The following is a 12,741-nucleotide window of genomic DNA, read 5'->3' as shown; positions in this document are numbered from 1 at the left end:
GTGCGACTTGTGTTTTTCTCCCAAGGGATTTCTTGGTGTAGATAGGCCCTGGGACAGCTGTAGGAATGGATGAACTCTGGCTGAAAATTGCTGATGGCTTCTGAGGAACTTAGGATTTGCTCAAGCACTAATGCCATTCTCAGTTGTGAATGTAAGCCAAAAGTTAGCATCCAAAAAGTTATCAAAGGCAACAATGAGTTCCTGCAGCCTTGAGCACTTGCTAGTGCTGGGGTCTGTCTACTCAGAGCGCCTTTTTAGATTCCTATTGAAATTTACAAAAAACAAATTGGAAACGAATTCTGAGAGCTTCATAGAAGGTTTTTATGTTCAGTTGAACAGATAGACGTGACATTCATTCACAACAGTGCCTACTGATATAAAAATTATACGAACAATTCTAGCATTGTAAAGTAAAGGAGGACTTGAGAATAAAATTTCTAGACCTGAAAACCTTCTTACTCTAAATAGTATTTGTCTTCGTGATTTTGTGATTGCTTAATCAAATTTATATTTTTTTTCTTCCGTGAGAAATGATACTAGTAATAAACAATAGAAGTCATAACTGCTTTAATAGATAAGAAAATAGAATTTGTTGAATTGCAGTATAAATTTCCTTAATTGAAAGTGAACTTAGTCTATGGTTTGTGTAATATCAATCTATCTCCCTTTTTTTATTCTGCACTCTGCGGAAGTTTGTGCTATTCTAAATTGCTCTGTAGGTTGCAAGTACAAAATATAGCATTTTGACTACATTTCCTGACTAACTGTGGAAATTTTAGCAGAATCATGTGTTTATTAACTTCTGAGAATGAGCATTTAACCTAACTGTTTAACAGACCTGCTGATATCTGTGATGTGTTCTGGAGTCTCATCCATGCTATATCTATATGTTCTTAATTTATCAGTAATCTAAATTAGATATGAAAATTTGTAATTTTTCTGGTCATTATGATAACGAAATATTGCAACAGCCATCTGGTAGGAGTAGGGGGGGGGGGGAAAGATGAATACTTCTAAGGCCATAGCTTTTCTTTTTCCCTGCCATATGCATGGACTTGCACTATCCCACTCCCACCTCTGTGTGCTGGCCCATAGGTTAGTACAACCACACCAGGATCATGGGATACTCATCCAACAAGAGGCAGAATTTTGACAGGATCAGTTCTGCAGTCTAGCTGTTGATGTGCCTGTGCTGATGTAAAAGGGAGTGTTTAAGACATGCACAAAAGTCTGAGGGCACTGAGTGGGTCAGGCAGTTCATGTGGCAGCAGTCCTGACTTACGAGATTGAAATTTGACGTGTCATTAGAGTTCGAAAGGCAGCATGGCAAGTAGAAGGAATTATTATTTTGGCATTGCCTGGTTTGGCAGGGACTAATATCTTGCCTATTGCAGTTTTATGCCAATAAATTAAAATCAAGGAAGTTAAGCAACAGACACAAAAATTTCTCTTAAAAGCTAGATTGAGCGGGATTTAAGTTAACTTCTACAGCTGGGAATAGTAGACAATATGGTGATCCAGTCACATTAATAATTTAAACTCTGATAGAATCCATTAAAATTTATGGAACATAATAGCAAGTATTGAGTATCTTCTGTATGAGACCTGACTAAGCAGCCAAGAACATTTCAGTCTGTCTGTTCACATTCTCTACTGCACATCTAGGGGCTGGGCTCATCCACTCAAATACCAAGAGAGGTGCAAACAAAACAAAACATTGACAAAGGACACTTGGCAGGCAGGAGACCTGTGGAGCTCCTTGCCAAAAGATGATGGGGATACAAGAGGCTTCCATAAGTTCTTGGGAAGGGTGGCCAACACTTGCAAGAGAGATCCATCGAGGATTACTAAAAAGAAAAACCATAACTGACTTGGGAATTCCCCTGCGGAGAATGTAGTATAAGAGTAATTGGGGAACTACCATTTACATTTGTCCTCTTTTTCTTTCCTGTACATCTGCTTATGGTCACTGTTGTGGCTGGTATCCAGGCCAGTGAGCATTCCTTTAAATAGTGTGGTCTTTTGCCCTAGTCCTCAGGCTCTTCTGAGATGTAGGTTAAACTTGAATTAGTCATGTGGCATTATGAATGTCATTTAGGTTCCACTCTGATGTCCTCCAGTGATTTTCTGTGTTTTCTCCTGAGTACCTGGCAGAGATGCAGTTTGCTCATGGAGAGGACTCCTGGAGCAGCTCTGTGCTTTCCAGGGAGAACAGCTGTGTCATGTGTTGGCAGGACCTTTGGGCTCAGCTGGGTGAGCTCAGCCAAATCCTGCAGCAGTGGACTGCAGTAAAGCTCACAAATCGAGGACCATAACCTGCCTTTGCAGAGCACCCTGCATCATAAGTTATCTGAGGAAGGATTGGGCAGGTTTGTCCGTGCTACTTTGTGATATACCTTACTACTGGTTTGGGAACAGATACTGTTAGTTATGGCTTGGGGACAGGGGAATTAGAAAAGCTGAAGTAAAAAAGACATCTGTGCTAGGAACCGTTCATCTCCCAGGTCTAACATTGAAGGGATGTCTCTGGCTTTGAGAATATATGGCCTTTTTATAGTTTCAACATCACCCCTCTGTCTAGCTCTAATAAAGCTGTTTTACTATAGTTCAAGTGGTTAGCAAATTGCTTTTTTTTGGAATTTCTGACATCATTGTCATTGAGGTGAAAGGGGACTGCTTTTGTCTTACTTAGGTATTATTTGTTAAAAACCACACAGATTGGAACCACTTCTGTAATATTTTTATCAGCAGGATTGTGGTCTGCCTAGAAGCAGAGCCCAGTGTTCACAAAGAAATGAGTTTAATGGAAAAAGTATGGTGGTTGGCCAGGATTCTTGAAAATTACTTGGAAACTCCTCGTGCTAAGAAAGGACGTGAGGAGGAGATCCGTGCAGCTGTGCTGAGTCACAAGCTTCCCACACAGCCATCCTGTCTGCTCTCGCAGGGTTTATTCAGTGTGGCAGGATCCAGTCTTGTCCCCTCCCAGTGTCTCAGCCCACCTCCTACTATCTGCACAGTTAGGGGAAAACCAAGAACACTTTATCAGATCAAATGCTGTTATTTGGCCCCAAATCAAGGACTACCACACTATGAAAAAAAGCTAGCATTATGAGCAAAGATAATTTTATTGTTTTATCATTTTTGAGGAGGGAGTTGAATTTTTGTAAAATGACTATTTGTGGTTGAATTATTTAATTTGTAATTTCACCGTTTAATTTCTTTTTATGTTTAATGAACAACATAGCCATAGTTATTATTCACAGTTAGGAAAATATTTTTTGTTCTGGTTAGCTGAAATTTGTCAAACCTTTAAACTCCGGATACGTAACAGTCTCATATGATCTAGATGCTGACCATGAATATGTTTAGTCAATGCACATTCAGAAGTGAACAGAGCTGTTAGGATTTGCAAGTTATTTGTGCACGCACACAGCAGCCACTTTCACTGCTGAAGAGGTGAAAGTGAAAAACTGTGGGAGGATGAGAACAGCAGAAAAAAAGTGCTTCCCTCTGCCTCGCGGCAGGGCCATGTAGGAATTTCACTGCAACCTCTGAATGGTACATTGTCCCTGCTCTTCCTTTTGGGGTGGCAAGCAGAAGAGATTTCACACAATACTGTACCTCAGCAGAGCTACCCTGATCTCCTGAGTGGAGCACAGCAGTACAGGAGCCCCCTGCAAATGTGGGACTATTGCTGCAAGGCACAAAGTCAGGAAACACCCCTTATGCCTCAAACCGTTCAGTGTGTTTGGGCAATGCACAAGGTGAAAGCAGGACTTGGATTATTAATGAGCCCTTAACATGAGGAGCAAGCAGTTAATTCCTTCAGGAGGAATGATATATTTTTTTCTGATGGTTGTGCTTATTCCAGTTATGCTGGATTGCACCAATCCCAGGCAATTTTCAACCTTTTGGTGGTCAGGTGACTGCTCTTTGCAGTGAGGTGCTTCACACCAAACCACCAGCACAACAATGCCCAGTAAAAGCCAGTCCTTCGCCTGCTTCTTGTGAGGGATAGTCCTCTTTTTGTGCTGGCCAGTTGTTCCTGGTTCCCTGGTGGTGGTGTGCTTGGCAGCACCCAGGGTCTCTTGTGGAGGCTTTGCGTCCCTGCTCCTGATGAGATCCTGGCTTGGTGTTCAGTCTAAGCCCAGGCTTGGCTTCCACAGGCACAGCCGCTCCTGTGGCCCTCTTCCTGCTGTGCTTAAGGCAACTAAGCTCACCATTTTGGCTCTTACTGAGTCAGAAGCTCTTTTGCCCTTTCTCTCCCTCCCTCCCTTCCAAGCAAGATTTGCTCTGGCAGGGTGAGGTAGGATATCTCCACCAGATGCCCCTACAGCTGGGGGAAGCTCCCACAGGCTTCGTCATGAACTCGCACCCACCAGCTTCCTTTGCTAAATCCAAGTAAATCCTTTTACAATATGGTTAATAATTTTGCAATTAAACAATGTAATCTTACCTCTGTATAGTGTTCTAGCAGCCACAGAATGTCTTTTTGCAAAACAATATGAAAGGGCTGAAGTGCAAGAGCAAGCATTTTAGTTGCATTAAAATTCTGCGTGGTTGTTACAGGTACTCAGTGTATTAGCTATCATTGCTGGGTTTGATGGCAAATTAACTAGGAGTGTGGGTGTGAGAATTAAGAAAGTCTAAACGTTCCACAAATGTTTGCTCAGTGAAAGCTAGATTCCTAGGGTTGCAAAGGTTAATTCCCTTATTTAATTCAACATATCACTTGATGATGACAGCTTCAACACTTGCCTTATTGCTGTGCATTTTCTGCAAAATGAAGTGCAAAGCTTTTCTACCTAATTGTGTCTACTGCAGTAACAGGGACTTGAAACAAAATAAATGCTGGATTTTATTCTCTCAGTGTGTTTAGGTTTGTTTATGAGTTGGCAGAGAAGCTGGTTGATCTGGTTTTTCTAGGATGGAGTCATCACTGTATTACCTTTCCTTTTCTCCTTTTTTTATAGCACATGTATTGTGGCATACACACAAAAATAACTGAAATATGATTGTTACCTCTATTTATATAGAGAAATTACATTTAAAATATGTAATTAAATGCTCAGCAGAGGTCATAGGACACCACTATGAAGTATGAAGACTTGAAGGATTTATGAGAAGTAATTAGGTGGCTCAGGGTGAAGACATGTTCCAGAGAGCTAAAACTTGTGGTATCTGGCTTTCTGCAAAGAGTGTAGCCTTGTTCCTACCAGCCTCCCAGGCTGTACAGAGCAGCAGGAGGCAGCCCCAGCGAGCTTGGACTTGAGTGCTGGTAACCTCTGGGTGAACTTCAGGTACAGGCTGTCCCTGATGGGGAAAAACAGCTTCCTTTGGCCTTATTGGGAGTTATCTGTATCCTCTTGAGGAAGAGAGGTCAAGATGATTCATCTGAGTGGAGCTGGGGGACAACATGTCCTGCTGTTTCAGCTCTGCGAGAGTCTAACACCAGAGTAAACAGCCTGGCTACCAAAAAGACTAGAAGGAAAGGCACCTGTGCTTTAGAGTTCGATTCCTGCAGGGACCAAGCTAGGGCCCTTGGTGCCTAAGGGCTCAGGTGGAAACTGCTGAGGGGAAGGGTGCAGCCTGCCCCATACCTAGAAGACATCACGTGTCTAATCCAGAAAATCCTGTTTCTGCTTTGCCACTGGATGTGAAAAAACACAGTTGTTCCTTGCTCTCAACTTTATTCTCCCAAAAGAAAATCTACAGAGAAAGAGAATGAAGAGGAACAGTGCTCTTTTTTACCCATTACCTTAAAGATTGTGAAGATCTAGGGTCAATGGTGCCCCTTGAAAGGAGAAGAGGTAACAGGCACAAACTTGAACATAAGAAGTTCCATCTAACATGAGGAGGAATTTCTTTACTTTGAGGGTGTCAGAGCCCTGGAACAGGCTGCTCAGAGAGATGGTGGAGTCTCCGTCTCCGGAGACATTCAAAACTGACCTGGACACGTTCCTGTGCAACCCACTCTAGGTTGACCTGCTTTGGCAGGGGAGTTGGCCTAGATAACCTCCAGAGGTCCCTTCCAACCCCACATCATTTTGTGATTCTGTAATGTGTAAAGGCAATTTCAGCTCATATATCTCCTCATCCTAAGACAGAGCTCCTACCTCCTATTAAAAGATACTGTAGTGCCTGGACACTTTCATTTTCTCATAGTGAAATGATTCCATTTGGCTTAAAATACTTAGGTGTTCATTGGCACAATGGCGTCTCACATCCCATTTATTAACAGTGACCTGGCAGGCTGCAACCTAGCACCACAAAATCTAGAAAAATGTGAAATAAAACCACAAAGGGACTATTTTGCATTGCTTTCCACATTCTCAGTGCCTACAGCAATGAAGTGAACAATTAAGATGTACTAAAACTATGGCTTTTTGATTACTATGTATTTTGCCTTTTTTAAGCTTCTCTCTTTAGTTCACAAAACACTGCCACATGCCAGACAACTAGCAAAAAAATAACATCTGTTGAAAACTAGGCAGTGGTAACAGAGTGTCTGTAGTCAGGAGTTAAAAAGAAGGTGGTGACAGTCCCCACCCAGGTTCATATTACTTTGCAAGGAATAAGCACCAGTTTTTCGTTTATTGTATGTAGCTTAAGCCAATAGAAGATACATAAGTTGTATTTTTAAAAGGATTTATTCTGGGAAAGCCAGGACTTTTTTGTTTTAAACTAAAGCTGGATTCTCATGTGACTAAGTTCAGCATTAAAACTTTAAGAAAAAAACCAGTAATTATTATGATCCTTATAATAAAGCCTCCTGGATGGTAATTATCAGCTCTTCAGGGCAAGGATCGGATAGCGGCTTACTCAGTGGGTGCACTGTTTTTGTTTGGTGTTTCTAGGTGCTATCAAAATATACATTCAGCTCACTTATAAGGAAAAACCCAGCCTGAAGTGAAGAAATGAGGAGGCAGCCTGGAGCGGTGCCAGCGCGTGCCGATACCAACAGGGAGCTATTGGCACGAGGGCACGGAAGGCGACGGGGATACGCATTGGCGCGTACACCTTTCTCCTTTCTGCTTTCTGTTCCCCACCCATGTGTAAGTATTCCTGTTACAGTAAAATGAGTCAGATAATACTATGCTGTATCTTCCCTTCAACAGGATACAGGATCCCTTCCCCACTGTGTGAAAAGACAGGACTTGAGGTCTCTCAGTTCACGCAGTAAGCCTGTGCCTGAGTACACTATATATGTCTTCTGATGGTTTTCAGCAGACAAATACGACTGAACAGTATATGCCGGAAGACTGGCCGGCAGAGAAGAAAACTGGCCTGGGCTGAACAGAGAGCTTTGCCTGGAACTCAGAAGAAAGAAAAGAGTTTATGACCTTTAGAAGAGGGGAAGGCAACTCAAGAGGCCTACAAAGATGCTATAAGGTTATAGAGAAAATTAGAAGGGCCAAAGCCCACCGGGTACTTAATTTTCCTACTGCATTAAAAGACAATAAAAAAATGTTTCTATAAATACATTCACACTTAAAGGACGGCTAAGGAGAGTCACCACCCTATATTGGATGTGGAAGAAAACATAGTGATGAAGGATGAAGAAAAGGCTGATGTACTTAATGTCACATTTGCCTTGGTTTTTGATAGTAAGACCAGTTGTTCTCTGAGTCCCCAGCCCCCTGGGAAGACAGAGATGAGGAGCAGAATGAAGCCCCCATAGTCCAAAGTGAAATTATTAGCGATCTGCTACACCACTTAGACACACACAAGTCTATGGGGCTGAATGGGATCAACCCAACGGTACTGAGGGACCTGGGAGAAGACCAAGCCACTTTCCATCATCTATCAGCAGTCTTGGCAAACTGGAGAGGTCCTAGTTGATTGGAAGTTAGCAAATGTGACACCCATCTATAAGAAGGGCCAGAAGGAGGATTCAGGGAGCTACAGGCCGTCAGTCTTACCTCACTGCTAAGGAAGGTTATGGAGCCATCAACCAGCATGTACAGGACAACCAGGTGATTGGGCCCAGTCAGCATGGGTGTATGAACGGCAGGTCCAGCTTGACTAACCTGATGATCTGATCCACAAGGTGACCCGCTTAGTGGCTGAGGGAAAGGCTGTGGGTGTTGTTTACCTGGACTTCTGTAAAACCTTTGACACCATTTCCCACAGCATTTTCTGGCTGCTCATGTCTTCAAAGGGTGTACACTTTGCTGAGTAAAAAACTGGCTGGATGGCTGGGCCCAAATTGCTATGGTGAATGGAGTTAAATCCAGTTCGTGGCTTGTCCCAAGTGGTGTTCCCCAGAGCTTGGTATTGGGGCCAGTTCTGTTTAATATCTTTATCAATGATCTGGACAAGGAGATTGAGTACATGCTCAGTAGGTTTGCAGATGACACCCCATTGGGTGGGAGTGTTGATCTGCTTGAGGGTAGGAAGGCTCTACAGAGGGATCTGGACAGGCTGGATCAAAGGACTGAGGCCAATTGTATGAGATTCAACAAGGCCAAGTGTCGGGTCCTGCACTTGGGTTAAAACAACCCCAGGCAGCGCTACAGGCTTGGGGCAGAGTGGCTGGAGTTGCCTGGCAGAAAAGGACCTGGGGCTGTTGATTGACAGCTAGCTGAATACGAGCCAGCAGTGTGCCCAGGGGACCGAGAAGGCCAACAGCATCCAGGCTTGTATCAGAAATAGTGATGCGATCAGAAATAGTGATACCAGCAGGACTAGGGAACTGATTATCCCACTGTACTTGGCACTGGTGAGGCTGTACCTTGAATACTGTGTTCAGTTTTGGGCCCCTCACTACAAGAAAGACTGGTGCTGGAGTGTGTCCAAAGAAAAGCAACAAAGCCAGTGAAGGGTCTAGAGCACAAGTCTTATGAGGAGTGGCTGAGGGAACTGGGGTTGTTCTGCCTGGAGAAACGGAGGCTGAGGGGAGACCTTATCACTTTCTACAACTACCTGAAAGGAGGGTGTAGAGAGGTGGGCGTCAGTCTCTTCTAGGTAGCAAGTGAGGATGAGAAGAAATGGCCTCAAGTTACACCAGGAGAGGTTTAGATAGGGTATAAGGAAAAATTTCTTCACCAAAAGGGTTGTCAAGAATTGGACAGGCTGCCCAGGGAAGTCGTTGAGTCACCATGTCTTGGAGGTACTTGAAAGATGTGTAGGTATGGTGCTTAGGGACATGGTTTAGTGGTAGACTTGGCAGTATTAAGTTAATGGCTGGATTCAATGATCTTAAGGGTATTTTCCAACCTAAATGATTCTTTTATTTATGTTTGTAAATTCTTAAATTTAAAAGAACAGTCTTTTGTAGTTAGTGTTATTCCTCAGAATCCTCAGAATGGTTTATTATCTCATTTTTTTTGCCATAACAAATGTTAGGTTCTAGTATATGTTAATGGATCATTTCCATCATCTGCATTTCCTGCTGTCCACATATCCAAATTAATTGTAACTATGCTTTTAGTAGGGATTGAGAATGTGGCAAATGGGACCTTTTCCTCTAACTTTCAAGGGATGAAGATGTCACACTTGATCCTTTACTGGGGTTGGCCTCTAAGGAACCGAGGCTTATGGATTAAGTAGCTATTAATTTCTTTCAAAAGGGTCGAAGAGGATACTTTATTGTGCTTAAATTGGAAGACAGCTATCTCAAAGTGCTTCACAGAATAAAAAAACTAACTTTCAGATAATTCAGAAAAGCTTTACATTACGAAATTCTGATATACAAAGTGATAACAATTCTGATGAAATATTTTTTGGAGTTGAGTTGATCTCATTTCATTATGTGCTTTACTGGGGGGGGGGGGGGGGGGGGGGGTGTGTTATAAAAAGGAGAGACTTTTGAGTTTGGCTGGGAAACAGAAGCCAGAGTGTGATACGTACAGAACAAAAAGAGGAAAAGCATGCTAGTTTATGCATCCAGACCCTGAACACACATGAAGGTCGTCACAAACTTCTGTCTATGGACTTTCTTTTAAGGCAGATGAATTAAGAAAATCTGTGGAACGCATGGTTGATTTGGGTCTGGATCTTACTACAGCTAGATTTCCCACATTGATCCTTGAGCGTATAAGAAACTTGGTTAGGCTACAGAGCTGTTTATCAAAAGGTCTGTCTATGCAGAACCAGTTCTCCCCTCACTGAGCTTCCAAGTCCCAATTAGCATCCTCTCCAGAGTGGAATGCAGAGGAACAAAAGCTGATTATCTGTCAGCTATGAGATGCTGTTGCCAAAAAAAAAAAAAAAAGACAAATACCATACTAAGTGTAGCAAGAAGAGCACAAACTGGAAAATGAACCACATCAAAGTATTCAGCATCAACAAAGCCTCGGCTGGAGTATGGTGCTAGCACCATGTTTCAGGAAATGTATGGACAGAACAGAGAGGCCAGGGAATGAGAATGCCAGATCTAAAGAATAATCTGTTAAAGACAGTGTGAAATGGTGGGATTTGTTTCATCTAGAAATGAGAAGACAAGTAGAAATCTTTAAATACACAAAAGATAATTGGAAAAAAGAAAAAACACACAAAAATATAATGGGAAATAAACAGGCCAGCATCAGACCCTGAGGGAGGTTTTGGGGTCTCTGTCCCTGAAGGTTTCTGGAAATGTGTTAGACAAGCATCAATGAGGAGCGATGTAGGGACAGCTGATCTTGTCTTGTGGCAAGCCGAGAGACAAATGCTTTCCTCAAGAGCCCTCCCTCTATCCTGTTTTTAGTAATTCTAGCATATTCTACACTCCATAATTGCTGAGATGGGTGTATTGCCATGAGATGCCAGGGTAGTCTTTGCAAGCTCTGTTTATCTCCTCACTTTGTTCCTGTGTGCTTCTTGTTGCTGTACGGACTACAGAAATGGAATAGTTACACCTATCCCTCGGCTATAGCAGCACTAAGTATCTCCTGACCCGTCTCAACGAACATATCTAGCTATGGATCCATTTATTATCTTCTAGGCAATTAGACATTTCTAAAACAGCTGGGGTCCAGAACCAGGAATTAATGCAGATAGAGCTGGGGTGACGAAGCATTTATTAGAGGAAAAGGTTTTCATGGCTATTGACTTTATTATGTTGTCATATATGTGAGTGATAGCTTTTCTGACTCATTAGGACAACTACTGTTACGCAATAGTCTGAGTAAGCCACTTATTTTGTAAGTCATCTGGGTAATAACACTATTAGAACTGATGACTTCATCGATATTTGGTGAGGTGATAAATTAAGGACAGAATTGTGAATCTGGGCTTGCTCCTAGAGCATTTAAAGACAGGAGGGCTTCTTAAGAATTGGGCTCCTGGGTGCCTTCTGAGTGCACGGTGAAAGAGAAGAGAGAGGAGTTCCTATAACCAGTGTGTGGTGATAGACCAAGAGAGGCTCTTCTTTTGGACAGGAGCCCTAAGGGCTGTCCCATTCAGTTTAGGCATCTTCCAGAAACTTCAGTGGGAATAGGCTAAATAATTAAACCTCTCCCACCAGCAGAGTTACAGTTGCTTTTTTACCCTTCACGCTGACTGTGGGGGTACTTTCAGATGTGTGCAGAGCACTAAGGTGGACTTCAGCTTGGGGAGAGGCCTCCCAGGACCTGTGCATTTAAGTAGGAGGACAGTCTATTTGTGGTACCGAGAAACCTGCAAGAGGTGCACTTTAAACATGGTTAAATGCAGAGCAGATCTTTAGCAGGTAAGATGCTCTGCAGTCCTGCCCAAGACTGGGGAAAAGAAGGGAAAGTCCCTTGAATGCAGCAGTGAAAGCTGGTGAAAGGGTGGCAATCTCATGGTTATCAATGATAACCGTATCCTCTATTTAGATCAAAAGATAAATTTATTTTATGAACTGGTAGATGGTGTTTCTCTACTATCAGCTTTTCCCAGGCCTGCTTTTTTGTGGAGTCATAATACAGTGACCAGAAGTACAGCAAGAATAACGTGTTGAAGGAAGTAATCTGCAAAACAGCTTAGTGTTTAGAGAGTTATGAAGTCATGCTTTCTACCTGGCAGTGAATTTTACAGTAGCTATTACAGAGTGAGCATTTATGACACACTTGGCAATGCTAGTCTGTGTTGTGCTGAATCTAACTAAAATTGCAGGGTGTAACAACTTGCCTTCAAATAAAGAAACAGTTATACTTGATAGAACTGGCTGCTACGCCCTATTCACAAGCCCATGATACCAAAACCAAGATATGTGCAAATGTGTTGGTGGTGACTCCAACAGAAACCTCAGCGACAAAGCCTAGAAAGCTTTTGTGGACTGAACACTGACTACACAACAAGAAGAGCTGTGAGCAGAGATCAAGAACCCCTCTCTTCTCTCGCTAATAACTTTAATCTTTTTGCAATTAAAATGTTTAGTGTAGTGAACTAAATTGCCACAGAAACATCCAGCTTCATCATTTGTACCTTTCCAGATGGACTGCTCACATCACTCAGGAAGGTCTTAGAATAAGCAGCAAATGTGCTATATGTTGAAAGTTGGTTATAAATGCAGGGCTGTGATAATAAGCTGCCCTGGTCATAGCACAAATCAATTAGTATGCTCCAGTTAAGACATGTTAACAGCTATAGTAAATTCTTGTCCAATACACCAAGCAAGAGGAAAAAAACTCTCTAAGCAAACTCTTACACAGAAGACTGCAATGCTGTTTGTCCCTACTTTTGTCTCAAAACATTTGTTTGATGGGTTTAAGGAACATGTCCAGCTGCAAGGACCTTCACACATGATATTTCAACTTTGCTTATAAAAGTGAGCTCCAGATGTTTTTCGGTTTG

This window comes from Calidris pugnax, unplaced genomic scaffold, assembly GCF_001431845.1.
Source record: "Calidris pugnax isolate Ruff unplaced genomic scaffold, ASM143184v1 scaffold273, whole genome shotgun sequence".
In the NCBI taxonomy this organism is placed as follows: domain Eukaryota; kingdom Metazoa; phylum Chordata; class Aves; order Charadriiformes; family Scolopacidae; genus Calidris; species Calidris pugnax.
Note: the sequence above shows the minus strand (reverse complement) of the source record.